Below are 17,810 nucleotides of genomic sequence, written 5' to 3' on the forward strand. Positions count from 1 at the left end.
ATTGGCCTATATAAGGGAGTGATAAACGGGGGGGGTTATGTACTATTTTTTTTTATTTTGATCACTATGATCGTTTATCATAGTGATCAAAATAATGAATGGAATCTGCCATCCGGAGCCGGCAGATTCCCGGCGGGCGCACTGCGCATGCGCCCGCCATTTTCAAGATGGCGGCGCCCATCGGAGGATGCCGGCGGGACGTGGGACCACCGGGAGGGGACGGAGGGCCACGGAGAGGTACCGGGGGGGGATCGGGGACCTATTTCTCTCTCCTCTGATGTGCGATCACATCAGAGGAGAGAGAAATTAAATGTAAAATCGCGGCTTTTTTTTTTTTTTTGCGGTCGCCGTTATAGGGTTAATAACGGCGATCGCAAAAGCGGGGGTCGGTAAAAACCGACCGATTCATGTTCTCTGGGTTCTCGGCTACCCCTGGCAGCCGAGACCCCGGAGAAAATCCAACACTGGGGGGCGCTATTCACTTAAATCACAGCGCCGTGAATTAACGGCGCTGTGGTTTTAGTACCCTTAATTACCGCCGTTAAAAGGCGTATCGGCGGTCGTTAAGGGGTTAAAGTAGTTGCCTATTGCCGCCTTTTGCCGTTTCCAGCACTGCTTCGTTGTCCTGCATTATGTGCTTCCCTTTCTTAAAGGGAAGCCGTCAATAGGATTAACCCTCCTATATGGGCAGGCAGGTCATAGAGTGGCATGTAAACGTTTGGGCACCCCAGGTCAAAATTACTGTTATTGTATAATATCTAAAGTTAGAGATGACAGATTTCCTTTGTATTTTAGGCAAAAAAAATATTTTCATCTTTTACATTTTAAAAACTACAAAAAGGAAAATGGGCTGATGCAATAATTTGGGCTTCCTGCATGGTTAGTACCTAGTAACATCCCCCTTTTGAAAGAATCACAGCTTGTAAACTCTTTTAGTAGCCAGACATGTTGTGAGTTCATTTTCCCCTTCACTACTGAGGCCCGAGGAACTCCCTCTTCTGGTGAAGAAAGGTAGTGAGCCTGATTGTCAAACACCTGGGGCTGATGATGATGACTGGCTGAGTGGAGTTAATGACTGGATATAAGGCTGCCGACGCCCTTCTGGCCTGCGGGTGATTTCTCTGTGGACTTCTAGGAAACCAGTCTGATTCCTGCTCATCTAAAGCTAAGATTTCTGCTTTGCCTTTTTGCATTAGTGTTTTGTTTTCCTTGCTTTTCTGGATTCTGCCATTCCCTGCTGGGGTTACCTGAATCTCCTTTTGCCTGTTGCTCTGTCTTCAGAATATTCCTGAGTACTGACATAGCTTTTTTGAAGCCTAGCGTCTTCAGGGCCTTTTTTACTGTCAGTTTGTTGGCTCTTATTTTCATAGGGTTTTTCACGGATTGCAGACAGCAGCCTTCCTGTCCTTTCCTAGCTAAGCTAGCGTGGGCCCCATCTTTGCTCAGTCTATCTTTCTGTCTGTGTTTTGTTCTTTCTTCTTGCTACACCGTCATTATATGTGGGGGGCTGCCTTTTACTTTGGGGTCTGCTCTGGGGCAGTTTAGATTTCCCTTTCTGTCTTTAGGCTATGTAGTCCTCCGGCTGTGATCGAGGGGCCTAGGGCATCGTAGGAGCCCCCCACGGCTACTGCTAGTTGTGTTGATAGGTTCAGGGGTCTGCAATCCGATAGCTGCCAACGTCTCTGGTTTTCTGGACTTAGCTAGCATTACTATTTTTGCCTTCTACGGTGACTCAATCATAACAGAATCACCCGCCATACCGCAGATTCTAGGGTACTCAATAGCAGGAAAGAATTGTATAAAAAAAAACAAAAAAAAGTGTGTATATTTTTTCCTCTATATCTCTGAGGCCGTAGGGGGAGTTTCTTTTTTTTCTCTCAATGGAGATAAAGCAATTGTCTGATCGTGTGGAGCAGCTCGCTGCGGAAGTGCGGGGAATTTCCCCCTACCTTGCTCATTCACATGCTGCTGAACCAAAGATTCCTACACCTGATGTATTTTTTCGGGATCGGTCTAAATTTTTGAATTTCAAAAATAATTGTAAATTATTTTTTGCCTTGAAGCCTAACTCGTCAGGGATCTCCGCGCAGCAGGTTAAAATTGTCATCTCTTTGCTGCGTGGCGATCCCCAGGATTGGGCGTTTTCTTTGAAACCAGATAATCCTATTCTGACTAATGTGAACGCATTTTTTCAGGCCTTGGGGTTGTTGTATGACGAACATAATGCCATTAATCAGGCTGAAAAGACCCTGCTGGCATTGAACCAGGGTCGTGATTCTGCAGAGTTGTACTGTCAAAAGTTCCGAAAGTGGGCGGTACTTACTACCTGGAATGATAGTGCCTTGGCTGCTCTCTTTCGGAAGGGGTTGTCAGAAGCCGTAAAAGATACTATGGTGGGATTTCCTCTTCCCTCTAGTCTTGACGATTCTATGTCTTTAGCCATTCAGGTTGATCGGCGTTTACGCGAACGCAGAGCTGCACGAGAGGTGTTGCCACCTGTTGAACAAATGTCTGAACCTATGCAATGTGATAGAGTTTTTTCCAGAGAGCAGCGTCAGGAGTTCAGAAGGCGTAATAAGTTGTGTTTTTTCTGTGGAGATGCCTCGCATATTATTTCTGTCTGTCCTAAACGCGAGAAACGCTTTGCACACACGTTTTCTGTTGGTGGTGTTCAACCTAAGTTTCTTCTGGCTATTACTCTGATCTGCTCCCTGTCCACATTTTCCGCCAAGGCTTTTGTGGATTCGGGAGCAGCTCTAAACCTAATGGACTTGGATTTTGCGAAACGTTGTGGATTTCCGATGACACCTCTGCAGACGCCTATCCCTTTGAGGGGGATTGATGCTACTCCTTTGGCTAAAAATAAACCTCAGTTTTGGACCCAGGTGGTAATGCGGGTCGCCCCAGACCATCAAGAAAATTGCAGGTTTTTGGTGTTACATAATCTGCATGATACTATTGTTCTGGGGTTTCCCTGGTTACAAATTCATAATCCAGTTTTGGATTGGAAATCTGTGTCTGTGGTGAGTTGGGGTTGTCGGTGTGCCTTTAGTGAGGCTCCGGTGTTTTCCACCTCTCCTCAGTCGCATGATGTTACTGATTATTTGGCGGACTTTTATGATGTATTTAGTGAGAATGAGTCTGCGTCTCTGCCTCCTCATAGGAGTTATGACTGTGCTATTGAACTGAGCCCGGGGTGTAAATTTCCCAAGGGTCGGCTCTTCAATTTATCTGTACCCGAGCACGAGGCTATGCGATCCTATATTAAGGAGGCGTTGGAGAAGGGTCATATTAGACCATCCTCGTCACCCTTAGGTGCCGGGTTTTTTTTTGTAGCCAAAAAGGATGGATCATTAAGACCTTGTATTGATTATCGTGCTCTCAACAAAATTACTGTTAAATATCAGTATCCGTTACCCCTGATTTCTGATCTATTCTCCAGAGTTAAAGGTGCTTGCTGGTTTACCAAGCTTGACCTCAGGGGGGCGTATAATCTTATTCGCATTAAGCATGGGGATGAATGGAAGACGGCGTTTAATACTCCGGAGGGACATTTTGAGTACCTGGTGATGCCTTTTGGGCTCACTAATGCCCCTTCTGTCTTCCAGTGCTTCATGAACGATATTTTCCGAGATTTTGTCGATAAATTTTTGATTATCTATCTGGATGATATTTTGATCTTCTCCAAGGATTGGGATTCTCATGTGGAACATATTCGGACTGTGTTCCGGATCTTGAGGGAGAATTCCCTGTATGTCAAAGGATCTAAATGCCTTTTTGGAGTACAGAGGATTTATTTTTTGGGATTTATTTTGTCCCAGTCAACTATTGAAATGGACCCGGCCAAGGTACAGGCCATTTACGATTGGGTTCAGCCCACTTCTTTGAAGGCCTTCCAGAAGTTTTTGGGTTTTGCTAATTTTTATCGGAAATTTATAGCAAAATTTTCTAGTATTGCCAAGCCATTGACTGATTTGACTAAGAAGGGTGCTGATGTGTTAAATTGGTCTCCGGAGGCTGTTTCTTCCTTTCAGGAGCTGAAGCGAAGATTCAACTCCGCCCCGGTTTTGCGGCAACCTGATGTCTCTCTTCCGTTCCAGGTAGAGGTGGATGCTTCTGAGATTGGTGCAGGAGCTGTTTTGTCCCAAAAGGATCCTGTAACATCTAAAATGAATCCCTGTGCTTTCTTTTCCCGAAAGTTCTCTCCATCTGAACGTAACTATGATGTGGGGAATCGGGAACTGTTAGCCATGAAATGGGCATTTGAGGAGTGGAGACATTGGTTGGAGGGAGCTAAGCATCAAGTCGTGGTCCTCACTGACCACAAGAATTTGATTTACCTAGAGTCGGCTAAGCGCTTGAACCCTAGACAGGCTAGGTGGGCCTTCTTTTTTACACGTTTTGATTTTGTGGTTTCTTTTCTTCCTGGAACTAAGAATGTCAAGGCTGACGCCCTCTCTAGGAGCTTCTTTGCTGATTCTCCTGTGGTGACCAAGCCTGCTACCATCTTAGGCGAAGGGGTAGTTCTTTCTGCCATCTCGCCCGATTTGAGACGTGCTCTGGAAGAGTTCCAGGAGGACAAACCTGAGCGTTGTCCCAGTGGAAAGTTGTATGTTCCTGACCAGTGGAAGAAGAGAGTGATGTCCGAAGTTCATTGCTCTGCTTTGGCTGGTCATCCAGGTATTTTTGGTACTAGAGATCTGGTGAGTCGGTCTTTTTGGTGGCCCTCCTTGTCTCGTGATGTCAGGAATTTTGTGCAGTCCTGTGGGACGTGCTCCCGGTCTAAATCGTGTTCTCGCTCTAGTGGGTTGTTGATGCCTTTGCCTGTCCCCAAGAGGCCATGGACCCATAATTCAATGGATTTCATCTCTGATATGCCTGTCTCTCAAAGGATGACTGTCATTTGGGTGATTTGTGATAGGTTCTCTAAGATGGTTCATCTTGTACCACTCCCTAAGTTACCGTCTTCCTCTGAATTGGTGCCCCTGTTTTTACAACAGGTGGTTCGCTTGCACGGGATTCCTGAGAACATTGTATCTGACAGAGGAGTCCAGTTTGTGTCTAGATTTTGGAGAACTTTCTGTTCCAAGCTGGGAATTCAGTTGTCCTTCTCCTCTGCTTTTCACCCTCAGACCAATGGGCAGACAGAGAGAACAAACCAGACCTTGGAGTCATATTTGAGATGTTTTATTTCTGCTGATCAGGATGATGGGGTTTCATTTTTGCCCTTGGCCGAATTTGCTTTAAATAATAGAGCTAGTTCTGCCACTTTGATGTCTCCTTTTTTTTGTAACTTTGGGTTTCATCCTCGATTTTCTTCAGGGCAGGTGGAGCCCTCTGCCTGCCCAGGGGTTGACACTGTGGTGGAGAGAATGCACCAGATCTGGGACCAAGTGGTGGATAAGTTATCTCTCCCCGAGAAAAAAGGCCCAGCGGTTTTCCAACCGACATAGGACCATTGGTCCCCAATTTAAGGTTGGTGATATGGTGTGGTTATCATCAAAAAATATTGCTATGAAGGTGGCTTCTCCTAAGTTTAAGCCTAGATTTATTGGACCTTACAAGATTTTGGAGATTATTAATCCGGTCTCTTTTCGTTTGGCTCTTCCAGTCACATTTAAAATCCATAATGTGTTCCATAAATCTTTGTTGAAGAGGTTTGTTGAACCTGTTGTTCCGGGGGTTGCACCTCCAGACCCTGTATTGGTTGAAGGTAACATGGAATATGAGGTAGAGAAAGTACTGGATTCCCGTCTGGCTAGACGGAGACTCCAGTATTTGGTTAAGTGGAAGGGTTATGGTCAGGAGGATAATTCCTGGGTCTCTGCCTCTGATATTCATGCCAAAAGATTGGTGCGTGCCTTTCATCGGGCTCACCCTGATCGCCCTGGTGGCGTGGTTGAGGGTTCGGTGACCCCTCCTCAAGGGGGAGGTACTGTTGTGAGTTCATTTTCCCCTTCACTACTGAGGCCCGAGGAACTCCCTCTTCTGGTGAAGAAAGGTAGTGAGCCTGATTGTCAAACACCTGGGGCTGATGATGATGACTGGCTGAGTGGAGTTAATGACAGGGTTTTTCACGGATTGCAGACAGCAGCCTTCCTGTCCTTTCCTATCTAAGCTAGCGTGGGCCCCATCTTTGCTCAGTCTATCTTTCTGTCTGTGTTTTGTTCTTTCTTCTTGCTTCACCGTCATTATATGTGGGGGGCTGCCTTTTACTTTGGGGTCTGCTCTGGGGCAGTTTAGATTTCCCTTTCTGTCTTTAGGCTATGTAGTCCTCCGGCTGTGATCGAGGGGCCTAGGGCATCGTAGGAGTCCCCCACGGCTACTGCTAGTTGTGTTGATAGGTTCAGGGGTCTGCAATCCGATAGCTGCCAACTTCTCTGGTTTTCTGGACTTAGCTAGCAGTACTATTTTTGCCTTCTACGGTGACTCAATCATAACACAGACAAGAGTCTTTCAATTCTTGTCTGAGGGATTTCCATCCATTCTTCCTTGGACAATTCAATTCTGTGAGATTCCTGGGTCGTCTTGCCTCCTCTGCTATTTTGAGGTCTAGCCACAGATTTTCAATGATATTCAGGTTAGAGGACTGTGAGGGCCATTGTAAAACCTTCAGTTTGTGCCTTTTGTGGTAGTCTATTGTGTGTTTTTTATCCATTTGTAGAAGCCATCCTCTTTTCATCTTCAGCTTTTTACAGACGGTGTTATGTTTGCATCAAAAATTTATTTGAAATCTCATTGGCTGAAAAACAACCTCAAAGCATGATTGATCCACCCCCATGCCTAATAGTTGGTGGGATGTTCTTTTCCTGAAATTCTGTGCCCTTTTTTCTCTCAACACAAACCTTTGATCATTGTGGCCAAAGAGTACTTTTTTATTGTATGTAAATTAGCTGTTAAGATCTATGGGAGAGACATAGATCTCCCTGAGAATCTGCCTCCAAAGCCTATTAGAAATGAAAGAAGGTGTTAACAGTGTGATACATGTATATCAAGAGAGCAGCCAGACAGTCACTACTTGTCTCACACTGGTACAAAAAATATGTGCTGAAACGGAACTTTAATAAACAATTTCCAAGATCATATAGGAAATTTGAATGCCTCCTTTCATTTAAAATAATCTCTGGAGGCAGATTCTCAGGGAGATCTATGTCCGGCCCATGGATCTTTATAGCTATTATAGACAACAAAGGAGAGTTGTTCCTACTGGCGATTCCCTTTTTTATAAGTCTATGAGAGCCTCATACTGATTCTTAGGCCGGAGTCAGACTTGAGAGAAACTCAGACGAGTCTCGCACGTCAAAACCGGTCACTGCCGCCGGCACTCGTATTTCTATGCAGCTGAACGCTCCGATCCGAGTGCCGGCGGCAGTGCCGGGCATTGACGTGCGAGACTCGTACGACTTTCTCGCAAGTCTGACCCTGGCCTTATGTTGAGAAAGTGACGTTCGCTTGAATAAAAGAAACGCTGCGGTGAGCCAACCGGTCACAACTGCTGTCATCTGATACTGCAGAGGACTGGAGCAGCGCTGAAAACGGCAGAAGGCAACCGGTAAATATTTTAATGCACACACTAAACATATGTTACTAATAATTAACAAACGGAGAAATTAAAAAAAGCAAAATCAATGGAGTGGAACGTTAATATCTGATCAAGTATATAAGTCCACTGTCACGTCAGGGCAATCTCTTCACCTCGGCTTGTTGAAGGCCCGTGTGACCTCCATCGTTAATTCACATAAAGCCCGGCTGGTGGCTGCACCTCATAGATGATCAGTGGATTAACACTACACTCTAGTTGTACAGTATTAATGTGTAATGTGTAAGCGATGGAATGATCGCAAACTCAAGTCCTCTAGGGAAAGGAAGGGGGGGCAATAAAAAAATTAAAAAGGTCTAAAAGTTCAAATCTCTCCACTTTTCTCAAAAAAACTGGAAAGAAAAATTAAGCAAATTTGGTAAGAACGTGGGAAGAAAATCCCAACGTGAAACGATTTAAAGCATAAGGCAATGGCCATAAGGAAGAAAAATATAAACCGTAGAATTGTGAGTTTCCAGTCAACTTTCCGCCCACCCGAAAATACAATATAAAGAGATCAAGTGATAATTCACACCCCTCAGACTGTAACAATAAAAAAATAAAAAGTGCAGCTTGCTATAGGGACTGTGCATGGCCCTGCTATAGGGATTGTATGGCCCTGCTATAGGGAATGTGTGTGGCCCTGCTATAGGGACTGTGTATGGACCTGCTATAGGGACTGTGCGTGGCCCTGCTATAGGGACTGTGCGTGGCCCTGCTATAGGGACTGTGTGTGGCCCTGCTATAGGGACTGTGTATGGCCCTGCTATAGGGATTGTATGGCCCTGCTATAGGGAATGTGTGTGGCCCTGCTATAGGGACTGCGTGTGGCCCTGCTATAGAGACTGTGTATGGCCCTGCTATAGGGATTGTATGGCCCTGCTATAGGGACTGCGTATGGCCCTGCTATAGGGACTGTGTGTGGCCCTGCTATAGGGACTGCGTATGGCCCTGCTATAGGGACTGTGTATGGCCCTGCTATAGAGACTGTGTATGGACCTGCTATAGGGACTGTGTGTGACCCTGCTATAAGGACTGTGTATGGCCCTGCTATAGAGACTGTGTGTGGCCCTGCTATAGGGACTGCGTATGGCCCTGCTATAGGGACTGTGTGTGGCCCTGCTATAGGGACTGTGTGTGGCCCTGCTATAGGGACTGTGTGTGGCCCTGCTATAGAGACTGTGTATGGACCTGCTATAGGGACTGTGTGTGACCCTGCTATAAGGACTGTGTATGGCCCTGCTATAGAGACTGTGTGTGGCCCTGCTATAGGGACTGTGTATGGCCCTGCTATAGGGACTGTGTATGGCCCTGCTATAGAGACTGTGTATGGACCTGCTATAGGGACTGTGTGTGACCCTGCTATAAGGACTGTGTATGGCCCTGCTATAGAGACTGTGTGTGGCCCTGCTATAGGGACTGCGTATGGCCCTGCTATAGGGACTGTGTGTGGCCCTGCTATAGAGACTGTGTGTGGCCCTGCTATAGGGACTGTGTGTGGCCCTGCTATAGGGACTGCGTATGGCCCTGCTATAGGGACTGTGTATGGCCCTGCTATAGAGACTGTGTATGGACCTGCTATAGGGACTGTGTATGGCCCTGCTATAGAGACTGTGTATGGACCTGCTATAGGGACTGTGTGTGACCCTGCTATAAGGACTGTGTATGGCCCTGCTATAGAGACTGTGTGTGGCCCTGCTATAGGGACTGCGTATGGCCCTGCTATAGGGACTGTGTGTGGCCCTGCTATAGAGACTGTGTGTGGCCCTGCTATAGGGACTGTGTGTGGCCCTGCTATAGGGACTGCGTATGGCCCTGCTATAGGGACTGTGTATGGCCCTGCTATAGAGACTGTGTATGGACCTGCTATAGGGACTGTGTATGGCCCTGCTATAGAGACTGTGTGTGGTCCTGCTATAGGGACTGTGTGTGGCCCTGCTATAGGGACTGCGTATGGCCCTGCTATAGGGACTGCGTATGGCCCTGCTATAAGGACTGTGTATGGCCCTGCTATAGGGAATGTGTATGGACCTGCTATAGGGACTGTGTGTGACCCTGCTATAAGGACTGTGTATGACCCTGCTATAGAGACTGTGTATGGCCCTGCTATAGGGAATGTGTATGGACCTGCTATAAGGACTGTGTATGGCCCTGCTATAGGGACTGTGTGTGGCCCTGCTATAGGGACTGTGTATGACCCTGCTATAGGGACTGTGTGTGACCCTGCTATAGGGACTGTGTGTGGCCCTGCTATAGAGACTGTGTGTGGCCCTGCTATAGAGACTGTGTGTGGACCTGCTATAGGGAATGTGTGTGACCCTGCTATAAGGACTGTGTATGGCCCTGCTATAGGGAATGTGTATGGACCTGCTATAGGGACTGTGTGTGACCCTGCTATAAGGACTGTGTGTGGCCCTGCTATAGGGACTGTGTGTGACTCTGCTATAGGGACTGTGTGTGACCCTGCTATAGGGACTGTGTGTGACCCTGCTATAAGGACTGTGTATGGCCCTGCTATAGGGACTGTGTGTGACCCTGCTATAAGGACTGTGTGTGACCCTGCTATAGGGACTGTGTGTGACCCTGCTATAGAGACTGTGTGTGGCCCTGCTATAGGGACTGTGTGTGGCCCTGCTATAGAGACTGTGTGTGACCCTGCTATAGAGACTGTGTGTGGCCCTGCTATAGGGACTGTGTGTGGCCCTGCTATAGGGACTGTGTGTGGCCCTGCTATAGGGACTGTGTGTGACCCTGCTTTAAGGACTGTGTATGGCCCTGCTATAGGGACTGTGTGTGACCCTGCTATAAGGACTGTGTATGGACCTGCTATAGGGACTGTGTGTGACCCTGCTATAGAGACTGTGTGTGGCCCTGCTATAGGGACTGTGTGTGGCCCTGCCATAGGGACTGTGTGTGGCCCTGCTATAGAGACTGTGTGTGGCCCTGCTATAGGGACTGTGTGTGACCCTGCTGTAAGGACTGTGTATGGCCCTGCTATAGGGACTGTGTGTGGCCCTGCTATAGGGACTGTGTATGGCCCTGCTATAGTGACTGTGTATGGCCCTGCTATAGGGAATGTGTATGGCCCTGCTATAGGGACTGTGTGTGACCCTGCTATAGGGACTGTGTGTGGCCCTGCTATAGGGACTGTGTGTGGCCCTGCTATAGGGACTGTGTGTGGCCCTGCTATAGGGACTGTGTGTGACCCTGCTATAAGGACTGTGTATGGCCCTGCTATAGGGACTGTGTATGGCCCTGCTATAGGGACTGTGTATGACCCTGCTATAGGGACTGTGTATGGCCCTGCTATAGAGACTGTGTATGGACCTGCTATAGGGACTGTGTGTGACCCTGCTATAAGGACTGTGTATGGCCCTGCTATAGAGACTGTGTGTGGCCCTGCTATAGGGACTGCGTATGGCCCTGCTATAGGGACTGTGTGTGGCCCTGCTATAGGGACTGTGTATGGCCCTGCTATAGAGACTGTGTGTGGCCCTGCTATAGGGACTGTGTGTGGCCCTGCTATAGGGACTGCGTATGGCCCTGCTATAGGGACTGTGTATGGCCCTGCTATAGAGACTGTGTATGGACCTGCTATAGGGACTGTGTATGGCCCTGCTATAGAGACTGTGTGTGGTCCTGCTATAGGGACTGTGTGTGGCCCTGCTATAGGGACTGCGTATGGCCCTGCTATAGGGACTGCGTATGGCCCTGCTATAAGGACTGTGTATGGCCCTGCTATAGGGAATGTGTATGGACCTGCTATAGGGACTGTGTGTGACCCTGCTATAAGGACTGTGTATGACCCTGCTATAGAGACTGTGTATGGCCCTGCTATAGGGAATGTGTATGGACCTGCTATAAGGACTGTGTATGGCCCTGCTATAGGGACTGTGTGTGGCCCTGCTATAGGGACTGTGTATGACCCTGCTATAGGGACTGTGTGTGACCCTGCTATAGGGACTGTGTGTGGCCCTGCTATAGAGACTGTGTGTGGCCCTGCTATAGAGACTGTGTGTGGACCTGCTATAGGGAATGTGTGTGACCCTGCTATAAGGACTGTGTATGGCCCTGCTATAGGGAATGTGTATGGACCTGCTATAGGGACTGTGTGTGACCCTGCTATAAGGACTGTGTGTGGCCCTGCTATAGGGACTGTGTGTGACTCTGCTATAGGGACTGTGTGTGACCCTGCTATAGGGACTGTGTGTGACCCTGCTATAAGGACTGTGTATGGCCCTGCTATAAGGACTGTGTGTGACCCTGCTATAGGGACTGTGTGTGACCCTGCTATAGAGACTGTGTGTGGCCCTGCTATAGGGACTGTGTGTGGCCCTGCTATAGAGACTGTGTGTGACCCTGCTATAGAGACTGTGTGTGGCCCTGCTATAGGGACTGTGTGTGGCCCTGCTATAGGGACTGTGTGTGGCCCTGCTATAGGGACTGTGTGTGACCCTGCTTTAAGGACTGTGTATGGCCCTGCTATAGGGACTGTGTGTGACCCTGCTATAAGGACTGTGTATGGACCTGCTATAGGGACTGTGTGTGACCCTGCTATAGAGACTGTGTGTGGCCCTGCTATAGGGACTGTGTGTGGCCCTGCTATAGGGACTGTGTGTGGCCCTGCTATAGAGACTGTGTGTGGCCCTGCTATAGGGACTGTGTGTGACCCTGCTGTAAGGACTGTGTATGGCCCTGCTATAGGGACTGTGTGTGGCCCTGCTATAGGGACTGTGTATGGCCCTGCTATAGTGACTGTGTATGGCCCTGCTATAGGGAATGTGTGTGGCCCTGCTATAGGGACTGTGTGTGGCCCTGCTATAGGGACTGTGTGTGGCCCTGCTATAGAGACTGTGTGTGGCCCTGCTATAGGGACTGTGTGTGGCCCTGCTATAGGGACTGTGTGTGGCCCTGCTATAGAGACTGTGTGTGGCCCTGCTATAGGGACTGTGTGTGACCCTGCTGTAAGGACTGTGTATGGCCCTGCTATAGGGACTGTGTGTGGCCCTGCTATAGGGACTGTGTATGGCCCTGCTATAGTGACTGTGTATGGCCCTGCTATAGGGAATGTGTGTGGCCCTGCTATAGGGACTGTGTGTGGCCCTGCTATAGAGACTGTGTGTGGCCCTGCTATAGGGACTGTGTGTGACCCTGCTGTAAGGACTGTGTATGGCCCTGCTATAGGGACTGTGTGTGGCCCTGCTATAGGGACTGTGTATGGCCCTGCTATAGGGACTGTGTGTGACCCTGCTATAGGGACTGTGTGTGGCCCTGCTATAGGGACTGTGTGTGGCCCTGCTATAGGGACTGTGTGTGGCCCTGCTATAGGGACTGTGTGTGACCCTGCTATAAGGACTGTGTATGGCCCTGCTATAGGGACTGTGTATGGCCCTGCTATAGGGACTGTGTATGACCCTGCTATAGGGACTGTGTGTGGCCCTGCTATAGGGACTGTGTGTGGCCCTTCTATAGGGACTGTGTGTGGCCCTGCTATAGGGACTGTGTGTGGCCCTGCTATAGGGACTGTGTGTGGCCCTGCTATAGGGACTGTGTGTGACCCTGCTATAAGGACTGTGTATGGCCCTGCTATAGGGACTGTGTATGGCCCTGCTATAGGGACTGTGTATGGCCCTGCTATAGGGACTGTGTATGGCCCTGCTATAGGGACTGTGTGTGGCCCTGCTATAGGGACTGTGTGTGGCCCTGCTATAGGGACTGTGTGTGGCCCTGCTATAGGGACTGTGTATGGCCCTGCTATAGAGACTGTGTGTGACCCTGCTATAAGGACTGTGTATGGCCCTGCTATAGGGACTGTGTATGGCCCTGCTATAGGGACTGTGTATGGCCCTGCTATAGGGACTGTGTATGGCCCTGCTATAGGGACTGTGTGTGGCCCTGCTATAGGGACTGTGTGTGGCCCTGCTATAGGGACTGTGTATGACCCTGCTATAGGGACTGTGTGTGACCCTGCTATAGGGACTGTGTATGGCCCTGCTATAGAGACTGTGTGTGACCCTGCTATAAGGACTTTGTGTGGCCCCGCTATAGGGACTGTGTATGGCCCCACTATAGGGACTGCGAATGGTCCTGCTATAGGGACTGTGTATGACTTGCATGTAGCCGAATGCAGCGGGGAGAAAATGACCTTTATTTCCCCCGGCAGCGTTCAGTTTCAGTCATGGAGGCGGTGTCGGCGCTGGTCCAGTCCCCGCTCTGTGTAGCCACGCTCCCGGCCCTGACTGACAGCCGGCCCCAATGCAATGTGTCAGTGAGTGCTGGGGCGCGGGTACAGCAGCCGCTCTGCATACTCAGCTGTGTGACTGTCCCATCACTGCCCCCCTGTGGCTGAAAGAGAACGCTGCCCGGGAGAATAATGTTCACTTTCTCCTCGCTGCACTCGGCTGTGTGCGGGCGCCGGGCAGGTTAGTGACGCTATGAACCTGCAGATTCACATTAACCCCATATCTACAGGTTAATAGTGTTATATCTGGTGACAGGTTCTCTTTTAAGGAGCTGCAGGAATTTCTGGGATGTGCGGGCTGTGACAATAATCTCCCATATTCTTTATATATTTGACCTGTGGAGTAGGGCGGTAAGATGGAAGCCTTTCCTTACAAAGAAAACCATACGAGCTTGGCTATGTTACCAAAGCCTACATCACATCTGCCAAAATCCTGTGGGAAAACTATTATAGGCTGATGAGACCAAGGCTGAATATTCTGGGCAGAATTCCAATCAGTATGTTTGGTGCAAAACCAACACAGTGCCTTCCCAAATAGCAGCATACCTACAGTGAGGCATGAAGGAGGCAGCATTATGCTTTGGGGCTATTTTTCGGCAGCTGGAACTGGGGCCTTAGTCAGGTGGAGGGAATTATGAACAGTTCTACATATTAGTCAATTTTGCAACAAAGCCTTCAGGCCTCTGCTAAAATGCTGAAGATGAAGAAGAACGTCACCTTTCAACACGACAACGACCCTAAGCGACCTCCAAATAAACAAAACAGTGACTTCACTAGAAGATCAAAGATTCTGAAGGTCCAGATGTAAATCCAATTGGCAATCTCTGGTTGACCTGAAGAGGGCGCTGTCCACAGGGGATGCCCTCACAATCTGACAGATGGGCAAAGATCACCAATCCGAGGTGCGCCATGCTGATAGACTCCAACCCACACAGACTGAACGCTGTCACAAACTCAAAGGGAACTGCAACAAAGTATTGGTAGCAGATTTATGCAACCATATTACTTTACTTATTTTTCCACCCAAAATGGTTTCAGTTTATTTTTTAATGGGTTTGAGCAGATTCAATGTGACATCAAAAGGAGGAAAAATATCTGAATAGTATTATTTGTTTTATAGGACAAAACCTGGCATTTTATTAGGGGTGTGTAGACTTTTTATATATACACTGTACATCTAGCACTGTGACGGGGGAATCTGCGGCTGGTGATGCTTTGGGGGTAATGATGGATCCCTATTCTGTACCAATATGTTTAGGGTGGGCACTGCTATTACTAACTCATAAAACAGCGTCCGATAGCACAGCGCTGCCCCCAGGCCCATCCAGGAACAGCTGGGACCTACTATGGCCGGAACCGCATGTGCTCCTACACTGGGCTACACCCTCACTTCATATTTACTGACATTATACCGACTGACCCATTATACCGTCTGACCCATTATACCGTCTGACCCATTATACCGACTGACCCATTATACAGACTGACCCATTATACAGACTGACCCATTATACCGACTGACCCATTATACCGTCTGACCCATTATACCGTCTGACCCATTATACCGACTGACCCATTATACAGACTGACCCATTATACAGACTGACCCATTATACCGACTGACCCATTATACCGACTGACCCATTATACAGACTGACCCATTATACAGACTGACCCATTATACCGTCTGACCCATTATACCGTCTGACCCATTATACCGTCTGACCCATTATACCGACTGACCCATTATACAGACTGACCCATTATACAGACTGACCCATTATACAGACTGACCCATTATACAGACTGACCCATTATACCGTCTGACCCATTATACCGTCTGACCCATTATACCGACTGACCCATTATACAGACTGACCCATTATACAGACTGACCCATTATACCGACTGACCCATTATACCGACTGACCCATTATACCGACTGACCCATTATACAGACTGACCCATTATACAGACTGACCCATTATACAGACTGACCCATTATACAGACTGACCCATTATACCGACTGACCCATTATACCGACTGACCCATTATACCGTCTGACCCATTATACCGTCTGACCCATTATACCGACTGACCCACTATACCGACTGACCCATTACACCGACTGACCCATTACACGAACTGACCCATTACACGAACTGACCCATTATACCGACTGACCCATTATACCGACTGACCCATTATACAGACTGACCCATTATTCCGTCTGACCCATTATACCGACTGACCCATTATACCGTCTGACCCATTATACCGACTGACCCATTATACCGACTGACCCATTATACCGACTGACCCATTATACCGTCTGACCCATTATACAGACTGACCCATTATACAGACTGACCCATTATACCGACTGACCCATTATACCGACTGACCCATTATACAGACTGACCCATTATACCGACTGACCCATTATATTGACCCATTATACGAACTGACCCATTATACCAACTGACCCATTATACCGACTGACCCATTATACCGACTGACCCATTATGCTGATCCATTATACGGACTGATCCATTTTACAGACTGACCCATTATACCGACTGACCCATTATATTGACCCATTATACGAACTGACCCATTATACCGACTGACCCATTATACCGACTGACCCATTATACCGACTGACCCATTATACGGACTGACCCATTATACGGACTGACCCATTATACCGACTGACCCATTATACTGATCCATTATACCTACTGACCCATTATACAGACTGACCCATTATACAGACTGACCCATTATACAGACTGACCCATTATACCGACCCATTATACAGACTGACCCATTATACCGACTGACCCATTATACCGACTGACCCATTATACAGACTGACCCATTATACCGACTGACCCATTATATTGACCCATTATACGAACTGACCCATTATACCAACTGACCCATTATACCGACTGACCCATTATACCGACTGACCCATTATGCTGATCCATTATACGGACTGATCCATTTTACAGACTGACCCATTATACCGACTGACCCATTATATTGACCCATTATACGAACTGACCCATTATACCGACTGACCCATTATACCGACTGACCCATTATACCGACTGACCCATTATACGGACTGACCCATTATACGGACTGACCCATTATACCGACTGACCCATTATACTGATCCATTATACCTACTGACCCATTATACAAACTGACCCATTATACGGACTGACCCATTATACAGACTGACCCATTATACCGACCCATTATACAGACTGACCCATTATACGGACTGACCCATTATACGGACTGACCCATTATACAGACTGACCCATTATACTGACCCATTATACGGACTGACCCATTATACGGACTGACCCATTATACGGACTGATCCATTATACGGACTGATCCATTATACAGACTGACCCATTATACGGACTGACCCATTATACTGATCCATTATACGGACTGATCCATTATACCGACTGACCCATTATACCGACTGACCCATTATACCGACCCATTATACCGACTGACCCATTATACGGACTGACCCATTATACGGACTGACCCATTATACGGACTGACCCATTATACGGACTGACCCTTTATACGGACTGACCCATTATACTGACCCATTATACAGACTGACTCATTACACGGACTGACCCATTACACGGACTGATCCATTATACGGACTGATCCATTATACAGACTGACCCATTATACGGACTGACCCATTATACTGACCCATTATACGGACTGACTCATTACACGGACTGACCCATTACACGGACTGATCCATTATACGGACTGATCCATTATACAGACTGACCCATTATACGGACTGACCCATTATACTGATCCATTATACGGACTGATCCATTATACCGACTGACCCATTATACCGACTGACCCATTATACCGACCCATTATATGGACTGACCCATTATACCGACTGACCCATTATACAGACTGACCCA

General features: G+C 47.9%; 1 protein-coding gene across 1 annotated transcript in view; it reads right to left on the reverse strand.

The window, feature by feature from the left end:
- The window catches only part of LOC141060803 (protein CASC3-like), a 40,689-nt gene that overhangs the window by 21,841 nt on the left and 1,038 nt on the right, over positions 1–17,810 (reverse strand). The window lies entirely within an intron of this gene.

Source organism: Dendrobates tinctorius, unplaced genomic scaffold, assembly GCF_039654945.1.
Source record: "Dendrobates tinctorius isolate UK_male_01 unplaced genomic scaffold, ASM3965494v1 ptg000245l, whole genome shotgun sequence".
NCBI classification, from domain to species: Eukaryota; Metazoa; Chordata; class Amphibia; order Anura; family Dendrobatidae; genus Dendrobates; species Dendrobates tinctorius.